Source organism: Sceloporus occidentalis, unplaced genomic scaffold (assembly GCF_023333645.1).
Source record: "Sceloporus occidentalis isolate IW3139 unplaced genomic scaffold, rSceOcc1.0.p SCAF_128, whole genome shotgun sequence".
NCBI classification, from domain to species: Eukaryota; Metazoa; Chordata; class Lepidosauria; order Squamata; family Phrynosomatidae; genus Sceloporus; species Sceloporus occidentalis.
The window spans coordinates 117,432-128,663 of NW_028317108.1; positions in this window are offsets into that span (position 1 = coordinate 117,432).

Below are 11,232 nucleotides of genomic sequence, written 5' to 3' on the forward strand. Positions count from 1 at the left end.
CGGGCTGCCACCAGTGTGCTGTCAAGAAAAAAAGGCATGCTGCCTGCTAGGTGTACTCCACAAATCTGTTGTGAAATGTACACACTGACCAGCAGCCTTGGAAACTGCTGAAACACAGGAGCGATACGAGTAAGGGGACAATATTCCTACTGAAAGTGGGAAACTGTGTATTGTGTAGTAGAGCCCTGTGTGGGACTGTTTTTTTAATTCCGCTCCCGTAGATTTTTTGTCCACTCCCGCCCGTTCCCGCAACATGTGTGGTCAATCCCGCCCGCTCCCACCACATATGTGGTCAATCCCGCCCGCTCCCACCACATATGTGGTCAATCACTCCCACCCCCTTAACTGAATTGCATATTTCCTGCGCAGTCCCGCAAGGATGCCTTCGTGTTGCTCCCTCACACCGCCTTTTCTCTTGTTCCGCCCAGGAAAACAGCGGAGTCACAGGAAGTGACGTAAAATCACGTGACTCTGCTGTGTTCCTGGGCGGAGCAAGAGAAGAGATTCTGTCAGGGAGCAGTGCAAAGGCAGCCTTGCGGGACTGCACAGGATTACCGGGACCTGCAGGTACAGTGTCTGACCGCTCCCGCCTGCAACACCAGCAAGACCGTCCACAAGTTTTTTGCCGGGTCCCGTGGGACCCGCATCCCAATTACATTCCTCTATTGTGGACCCACAGCCGCCATGAATTGTTTGAAAGGCTCCCTTTCAATCATGGAGAAGGATGCCCCTCCAACAGCAATGAACTGCCCAATAAGTCTGGTTATCTTATTGGCTTGCTGTTTGGACATTGACCTCCTGGAGTGGAATATCCCAAATTCTTCCAGGGAGGGCTGGAGTCCAACCTGCCTTAGTCTTTGCCTGCCAGCACTGTAGCTGCTATTGGCTCAGAAGCAGCTGTTGGGGTTTTTCCACTCTCTCTGGAGATGGTACTAGTTGTTGTTGTAGTACCAAGACCACCAGCTATGCTGCCTGCCCTACGTTTTTCTGCATCCTTTCCCAATAACACAGCCTTGTGTTGAGTACTGAGGTGATGCTTCATGCCAGCACTGGTGAAATGCCCATAAACTTTCCCTCTGCTTATTAGTGTGACAGAATGACCTGTGATACAATGCCCCAAGGTAGTCAGAGACAGTGGCGACTCTAGAAACAATATATAGGAGGGGCACACAAGATACCACAGTCAAACTGGGGGGGCATTAATAATTTCCACCATTAAATCATACCACTGAAAACACACACACATTATATATATATATATATATATATATATATATTGCCAAAAGTAATGTGCTATGGAATGATACTTTTGTTATTGGGCAATACAATACTTGATCATTCAACATGGGAAGCCTGAAGCCACAATTTAGTACGACTAATCCTTGAAATCCTTTAAACAACACAATACCTTAACTTTTGCACTAAATGATTTCAGGGCCTAATATTAGATCCTGCTGCTGATTATATATATATATATATATATATATATTAGACCCTGCTGCCCATATATATTAATATTAGCCCCAGTTGCCGATATATATTAATATTAGTCCCTGCTGACGATATATATATATATATATATATATATATATATATATATAAATATTAGACCCTGCTGCCGATAGCAGGTATAGATCAACACATTAACACACAAACCCAGCTTTGCATGTATAGATCAATTTAAATTCACTTGTGATCTCAGCACTGAAGGTATATATCAAATAAACAGAATCAGACATACAAATCCTGTATTTGCAGGTATACAATAATAATATATGAAACAGCATCGCAGGTATAGATCAAATAAATACATTGAAACAGCACTGCAGGTATTAATCAACTGAACAAGACATACAAACCCTGTATTTGCAGGTATACATAAATAATGTATGGAAACATAGCATAGCAGATATGGATCTACAGAATAACACAAAAACCCAGCTTTGCAGGTACAGATCAATTGGAATTCACATAAAAACACGGCATTAAAGGTATATTTAAAACCCCCTAAATTACAGGCATAGATCACAGGTTGCCCACTCCAAAGCCAGCCCTGGCGTCCACACTGCCCACATAGAACCTTGACAGCACCCAGATAACACACATAAGATTTGCCATCTTTGTCCCATATACACCTGGCCTGTGCCATCTCGGTCCCCAAGGCTCAAACATCCTGCTAGTGCCATCTTTGCCCTTCCACAATTATACATCTATGATACACACAATCACATTAACTCATGCTCTCCCTCATTCAGACAAATCATCCACATATTAACTCATGCTCTCCCTCATTCAGACAATTCATCCACATATTAACTAATACTCTCCCTCATTCAGACAATTCATACACATATTAACTCATGCTCTCCCTCATTCAGACAATTCATCCACATATTAACTAATACTCTCCCTCATTCAGACAATTCATCCACATATTAACTCATGCTCTACCTCATTCAGACAATTCATCCATTTTAAGAAACTACGCCCCCTTGGAGCTTCAAATGAGGGGCAACATGTATTTCTAGGACAAAAGTTGAGTGCACAAATAATGATGGAATATGTCGCTTTGGCTAGAAAATATGTTTTTTCTATCCATAGCGACATGTTCATTTGTGTCTAGCGCACTCCAGGTTTGCACTAGAAACACATACACAATACACAATAAACATTGTGCCATAATTTAACTTCCTACGTGAGCAGTAATGCCACGTCAAGGCTTCAACCCTAATTACTGATCATTCACACGCCTTTTATATCTCCATTCACTCGCAGAAGCACACACCATACTTTCCATACATTCACTCACAGAAGCACACACACCATTCTTTCCCTTTACAATCCCAAAGAAATGATGGTAAAGGGAGAAAAAAATAAAATAAATCACTTTTACAGCAAAAATAAGTTTTGCAGTAAAAATGCAAGGCGCTCCAGGGATGAGATGGTTACTCACGTACCACACAGGCTAAATGGCTGATTTTAATAATATTTGCAGTTCCAAAGGATTTAAAAAATTGCCTCCCTCTACCGTTGGCTTAATTTAACCCCATGATCAAAGGGATCATGGGATTAAAAATTAGTATCGGCCATTTTTAAAAAGGGAATGTGACTTTTTATAGCTATATGATCGCTGTGGTAACATTGTCTACCACAGTGATCATTTAGCTAGAATACTTAAACTTTTTTATTTTTTTTAAGGTTTAACTACTTTATGTTTAAATCATTTCTTTTACAAGCTATATACCGTTGGAAAGGTGAGATAATTACCTTTCCAACGGTATATGTTGGAGGTCTGTAGCAGGCATCTAAGCAGCATGCCCCCATACCGCTTTAACTGACAATTGTCAGTTATTAATAAAGTTGCGCGGTGACGTCATCGCGTCATTGCGGGTGCCGTCACCGGCCGGCCCCGGTAATGCCCTTCAGTGTGAGGGGCAGATCGCCGGGGTAGGTGGTGATGGGGGTCCACAGACCTCCATCAAGGTAAGATAGTGCTAGTGACGGCATGGTGCCGTGGTTAGCACCTGACTGGGACTGCTAGTGACGGCACCATGCCGTTGTTAGCAGTCAAGGGGACTGTCCTGGGTGGCTCCAAATTCGGCGGGGGGGCAACAGGGGGGGCAAGGAGTATCCTAGGGGGGGCAATTGCCCCCCTGTAGCGACGCCACTGGTCAGAGATGGCTGCAGCCTGGCTGCCAAACAAAGATTGCACAGGCAGGAACTCCATTGAAGAGTTGGAGAAGTTGCTTACACTGCAAACGAGTGTGGATTGTGGATACCGGGCCCTGTATTGGCAGGCCGCACAGTGGTGTCCAGAGCTGAAGGATGACTACCTGCCAGAGGGCGGCCTGGGATTGATAATGGAAAGCCTAAGTATCGGTGCGAGGATATCTGGGAATTCAGGGAAGGGATTCTCGCAGATGTGCCCTGTTACCTGCCAGATCTGTGGGCTGTTTTGGATTATTTGGTTTACCAAGAATGGATCCTTATGTGACAGAATGACCTGTCATACAAGGCCCCAAGGTAGTCAGAGATGGCTCCAGCCTGACTGCCAAACAAAGATTGCACAGGCAGGAGCTCCGTTGTGTAAACGAATCAGATTAACAGGATTGCTGCCAGGGGGAGATTCAGTAGCTAAAGGGGATTAAAGGTTGGGTTGTCTACATGTACCTGTTTATCAATGTTAATTTATGTTAATGAAGTTCTGTGAATATACGAGTCTATGTTTTACAACAATAAACTGTTCATTCCTGCTGTACTCAATTCAAGGTAGTTGTGTCTACTTATTGCGTACACATAGCAGGGTTCCAAGGTGTGCATGCTGGCTGGCACTGGAAGTGATTTTGGGGACAACAGGAGGATACATGTGGGTGATACTCTGGGAGTTACTACAGCTCTCTTGGTGAACAATTAGCTTGCCACAATGTTTGCACTTTCTATAGCGTCCTTCTTCTACACTTTCAAATTGGGGCACGGGGAGCCTTGGACAGTGCACTTTTGGGTGCTGCTTCTGCTGCGTGGATGAGCTGCAGCAGGACTAGTTCTGCGAACACTGGGAGATGGCACATTATTCTCACTCTCCATCTCTAGGCTCTCTACACTGCTACTAACAGTGGTTGTTCTTCATATTGGCACAGTTACAGTACTGGTGGTGGCAGTAGTAACTGTGCCAGTGCAAACAGGAGTACTGGCCATAGAAATGCTAGTGGGACTGCAAATTTTTTGTTTTGCTGTTGGCGGCGATGATGATAGTTGCGGAGAAGGTGGAGGCTCAGTGGAAAATTGTGCATTAGTCATTAGTACACTGCTTCCTGAGGAATCTGATTCCTGAATACTCATCTCCCCTATTCTCTCCTCCACTTCCTCTGGCTCATAGTCAAGTTCTTCATTAGCCAGATCAAATGGAATTCCTGCTAGGCTGGAGCTAAGACTGATATCATGACTACTACTAGTAGTAGTACTAGCAGGATGAACTTCGCCTCTCGGTCTCACGCGCCTCTGGTACCTTGCTAGATGGAGTTCCACTACGTGTAGCTCTCTCTCTCTAACTATCTTCACAAAAATATTGTAAGGACTTGGTAGCTTGCTAGAGGTGGTGCTAGGAGGAAATGGTGTGGCAGTACCTGTGGGAACAGCAGGCACAGCACAAGTGGTGGTAGAGGTGGTGGTCTTGGGAGGCGATTGTCTACAAAAAGCCTCTGTGAGAAACAACGAGATCGCTTTGGATTGGGAACACCACTCTCAGTGTTGCTGCTAAATTTGCTCTGCTTGGTACCTTGCATGCTGCTCGTGGATGAGGAAGATGCTGCTGGGGGCAAAAGGCACTTCTTTTTACTCACTGGGCTAGTAGTAGTAGTAGTAGTTGTGCTACCCTTTAACTTTGAATGTGCTTCTGGTGCTTTAGGCTTTCCGTAACAAAACATAGAGCTGGTGGGCCTAGCAGTGCTACTGCTGCCTGTTATTACTGCCTTTCCTTTACATGATGACATAGATCCTTCAAGCAATGATTCCCCAAATGATAACCGAGAGCTTGGCCTACTTGTCTGACTAGACTGGCTGCATCGTAGAAGAACTTGTGATGGTCGTGATGGTGGTGGTGGTAGATGGATTTTGTCCAAATTTTATGTTGTGTGTGTAGTGCTAGGGGGACAGGGAAAATAGCTTTCTAAAGAAAAATAGGATTTAAAAGAAGAAAAAATGGAAACAAAAAATTTGAGGAAGTTTCTCTTCAGTGCTACTGCTGAAAAAGAATGCACAACTGCACTGTGCTGTTGTGTGGAGTCTGGCAAAGTGCTCAAGTTATTTAAAGAGTGGTTAACTAATGCCACTAAATGGTCTTATTAACTCAAGTTTAAGTATAATATACTACCTAGTAAAACTACTAGCAGTATTTTATTTTTATTTTACATTTACACGGGCCTAAGAGCCTACTACTATGCTAAAGCTATATTTCATTTTTATTCTAAGTCTACCTCTAGGCAAGGGCAGACGCTCTCAAGCCCACTAAGCTAAAGTGAGGTTATATCAGCATCTTATATTACCGTATTTGCTTGATTATAAGACGACCCTGATTATAAGACGACCCCCCAAATCTGAATATTAATTTAGGAAAAAAAGAAAAAGCCTGAATATAAGACGACCCTATAGGAAAAAAGTTTTACCAGTAAATGTTAATTCATCTAAACTATTTTTTTTAATAAAAGCTATGATTGAGAAAAATATTTTGGCTTATTTACTTCTATTTTCCAACCTGCCCCCCAGTTATGCACATCTGCCCCAGAAATGCCTTATACCCCCTATATGCCACTGTGCCCCATGATATGCCTTTTGACCCCCTATGTGCCACTCTGCCTCCAGAAATTCCTTATACCACTATATGCCACTCTGGCATTTAGAGGGTTAAAAGGCATATTATGGGGAAGAGTGGCATATAGGGAGGTTTAAGGCATTCAGGAGGCAGAGTGGCGTATAGAGGGTTAAAAAGGCATTTCTGGAGGCAGAGTGGCATTAAGGAAAGGCATTTCACAGAGCACTCTGCCACCAGAAATGCCTTATGCCCCCACAATTAACACTCCCCCGCCCCCCCCCCCAACTTACCGGTGCTTCTGACTTCCCTGTCATGTAGCCGGGGGGCAGCGTGTAGATCCCACACACTAACGCTGCAGCCGGAAGGAGGCCCGCACCGATGCGGCACCGGCACCGGGAACTCTGATCTCTGACAGTCGGGGAAGGTCTGCGCGATGGACGCAGACAACCCCCACTGCTAGCCACACCTCCTTCCTGCTACAGCGGAAGTTGTCTACGCGAATCACGTAGACATCTACACGCTGCCCCAGCTACACACTGGGGACTCAGAAGTACCGGTAAGTGGGGCGGCGGGGACAGAAGGATCCAGGTCCCCTGCAGCTGCAGGGGATTTGGATCTTAGTCGTCTCATAGTCAGACCTATTTGAGGTCTGATTATAAGACGACCCCGATTATAAGACGAGGGGTATTTATTAATTAATATTATTAATTTATATAATATTAATAGATTAAAAATTATAATTAATTATATTATGGGGTTAAACAACTTTTACTTTAAATCAGATCAGCTAAATCTACAAATATTTGTTAATTATTTTCTTTTTTACTAGTACTACAGCTGCCTCGAAGCTTTGCTTACTACAGTTGTCGTCACACAGTGAACCTTTATTGAAAAGAAATTAGAAAATAAAATGTAACAGCAAAACAGTTAGCTTCAGTGCTTGCTGAACAAAAAACACATAGCACTGATGCGGCTTGACTCACTAGCCCAACAAGTTCACTTCACTGATGGACTGAGGTGAGCAAAACACTAAGGGGTTTTTAATAAAATTAAATTAAAAATGAGAAAATAATATTTAGCAAAACAGTTATGGTCACTGCTTGCTGAACAAAAATAACACGCAGCAATTATCCCCTTAATGACAAGACTGTTTCTTACTAGTAGCTTTTTTCTGCACGTTATGGGACAATAAGTACCAGTAGCGTTTTGGTATTTCAAAACCATTTTTCCCCCAGAGCTGGTCATTCTGCCCCATGTGCTATTTCAGGTATCTTTTGCACCCGATTGCAATGCAATTTACCCCATGAAACCATATATTTTTAAAAACAAGACACCCCAAGGTATTTCATATGGTGGTATTTTAACAATTTCCATGCACTAGTTCTACCATCAGCCTTTGTCAAACTTTATAGTTTGGATGTCGTTGTTGAAGAACCTGTTCTAGTGTGTGTGTGGGTCTGGGTGTCAGTGTGGCAGAGGCTGTCCTAGTGTGTGTGTTTGGGTGTCAGACAGAGCCTGTCCTGGTGTGTGTTTGGATGTCGGTGTGACAGAGCCTGTCCTGATGTGTGTGTGTGTATGGGTGTTGGTGTGACAGAGCCTGTCCTGGTGTGTGTGTATGTGCGTTGGTGTGACAAGCAGCTGGGAGGGCCAATAAGGTTTTGGCATGCATAAAAAGATTGATTCAAGGGAGGAGGATATTATCTTGCCTCTTTACAGGTGATTGGTAAGACCTCACCTTGAATATGCAGAACAATTTTGGGCACCAGTCCTTAAAAAGGACATTATGGAATTAGAAGGGTTTTTTCTTATTTAGATGTCTTTACTGTCTTTCTTTGCAGCTTTACCGATTAGCTAGTCAGTGGTTAGGAGCAGGTGTGTTAGGTCAGGTCTTCAAAGAGATAATGTTATTGCAGATGAGAATAAGGTGGGGGCCTTTGTTAACAAATCCAAAACAGTTCACAAAGGGGTGGGTAAATGGTTTTCTCTTATGAAGCTAAATGGTCCCCCCTGTGCTTCAGTGATACATTACCTTGGAATGCGTCAAAAGGTGGAAGGCCCATTTTTTGTGTATCAATCAGGAATTTTGTTAACCAAGTTTCAGTTCAATGGGGTACTTCAGTTATGTATTGGGGCTCTTGGATTGGGGAATGTGCGTTATTCTTCACACTTTCACAAAAGGTGCAGCGACGGAAGCAGCAAGATGGGGTTTGGGTGGGTGGTAATTTTAAAGATTCAAAATCTACATTAGGCATTTAGTATAGGTGATTAAGCTTTTGTGTTTTATGAAATTATATTTAATTTGTGTCTTATCAAGCAGGAGAAAGCTGGCAATCGTCTTGGTGGTTTGGCATTCCTTTATCTTCTAGGCTCAGAAGACTGCTGAGGAAACATACTATGGCTTAAATTTGGGCTTGGACTCAGGAACAGTGAACACTTTTTTACAAAGGAGTGCAGAGTTTAAGATGGGCACCGCTTATTTCTGTTATACCATAATGTTTGTTGAATTTTCCACATCTGGATGTCATTATTATTCATTTGGGAGAGAATGATGTTGGGGTCTTAAAGTCTGTTAATCTTTAGTTTGATAGGAAAAATAATATGTTGTTTTTAATCAAAAGATTTTCCAAGATTTGCTTTGTTTGATCTGAGATGGTACCTAGATTGTGCTGCCTTCGAGTGAGCTACCACAGACCTCTTCACTAATTCTGCAGGAAAGTTAATAAAGCTATTGAAAAAAATCAGGGCATGTTTTTCAGGCATACAGAATTGGAAGGTGGATTATTTGGTTTATACCCCAGGGGTGAGGGACACCTGCCAGATATTGGTATAGACATTTATAATGTTAATATACAGACAATGGTGTAAAGGGCCATGGGGCTGTTGGACAAACCGATGTGCCTGAGCCAGTAATGGCACCAGTTACATGTTGCAGCGTCTATTTAATTTAGCTGTTTTAAGGAAAATGTGCAAGATGCACATACAGTGAAGAAAAAAAAATATTTTATATCCCGTCCTGATTTTGTACGTTTGCCCACTGACAATGACATGATCAGTCTATAATTTTAATGGTAGGTTTATTTGAACAGTGAGAGACAGAACAACAAAAAAATCCAGAATAACACATTTCAAATAAATTATACATTGATTTGCATTTTACTCAGCGAAATAAGTATTTGACCCCTTTGCAAAACATGACTTAGTAGTTTGTGGCAAAACCCTTGTTGGCAATCACAGAGGTCAGATGTTTCTTGTAGTTGGCCACACATCTCAGGAGAGATTTTGTCCCACTCCTCTTTGCAGATCTTCTCCAAGTCATTAATGTTTTGAGGCAACTCGAACCTTCAGCTCCCTCCACAGATTTTCTATGGGATTAAGGTCTGGATACTGGCTAGGCCACTCCAGGACCTTAATGTGCTTCTTCTTGAGCCATTCCTTTGTTGCCTTGGCCGTGTGTTATCATGCTGGAATACTTGGGGTCATAGGCAGCATTCCTCCTCCTCCAGACACTGCGAGTTGAGTTGATGCCAAATAGACTTTGGCTTCATCTGACCACAACACTTTCACACAGTTGTCTGAACCATTCAGATGTTCACTAGCAAACTTCAGATGGGCTATATATGTGCATTCTTGAGCAGAGGGACCTTGCGGGTGCTGCAGAATTTCAGTCCTTCATGGGATAGTGTGTTACCAATTGTTTTCTTGGTGACTATGGTCCCAGCTGCCTTGAGATCATTGACAAGATCCTGCTGTGTAGTTCTGGGCTGATTCCTCACCGTTCTCATAATCATCGAAACTCCACAAGGTGAGGTCTTGCATGGAGCCTCAGACCAAGGGAGACTGTCAGTTATTTTGTGTTTCTTCCATTTGTGAATAATCGCACCAGCTGTTGTCACCTTCTCACCAAGATGCTTGGCGATGGTCCTGTAGCCCAGTCCAGCCTTGGACAGCTCTTTGGTCTTGGCCATGGTGGAGAGTTTGGAATCTGATTGATTGCTTCTGTGGACAGGTGTCTTAATACAGGTAAGAAGATGAGATGGAGGCGTTGTATATGATATTTTTAAAATGTTAATGCCAACAACAACAACAGTCTTAAGGTTATAGATGAGCAATCCTTACCTGAAAGCTAACAAGTACAACTCGATAGCTGAAGTTAGAGTAAAAGTCGAAACCAGCAGACTGTAATTCCAAGACCTCAAGTCTCCGTTTGAAAGAAAGAAAAAACAAGAGAACCAGAAAAGTAGTTATATAGCCACGTGGGTCTTGTAAAAAGAGACAGTCATGGGTTTAGTTAGGCTCCTGTGACCAATCCATCACAAGTCTTTTGTGCTATAAAACAGTATCTTAATGAGAAATCACTCTTCCTAAGGACTTTCAAATGGGGCAGTGACAGCCTCAAGGTTGTTGATGAGCAAAAACCCTTAGCAGGATTGGCCCTAATGTGATTTTGCTGTAACAACCTGCCCTAAAATTAATTCACTTTGACTTCTTTGGACACATTGCAGTTTGCTTGGTCTGATTAGACGTGCAGTGGTGTAGATGTGGAATCAAAGCACGATGGGCTACAAAACCCGTAATTGACATTTACATGCAATTATGTTTTGGTTTTTTTGTGCCCTGGGAGTTGCATTGTACAGTATAATTTTAAAGAGTGGTCTTCATTTTCTCAAAGGTTTAGATGAATCATTAAATCAAGTCCATGCGGTATGAACAGAAACCAGCCAGGTGTAGATCCTAGAAGTTAATTGAAAAAACTGTCGGCGGCTGACAGAGGAGGAGCCAAAAAGGCAAAAACTGTGAGAAAAATCAGAAAATAAAAAAAATGCATTCATAGGACAAAATGAGACAGAGGTTAAAGACAAATAAAGAGAGCCAAAATAAATGTAAAGGAGCTTGGAGAATGACAAGGCTAAAATAAGGCCTCAAAA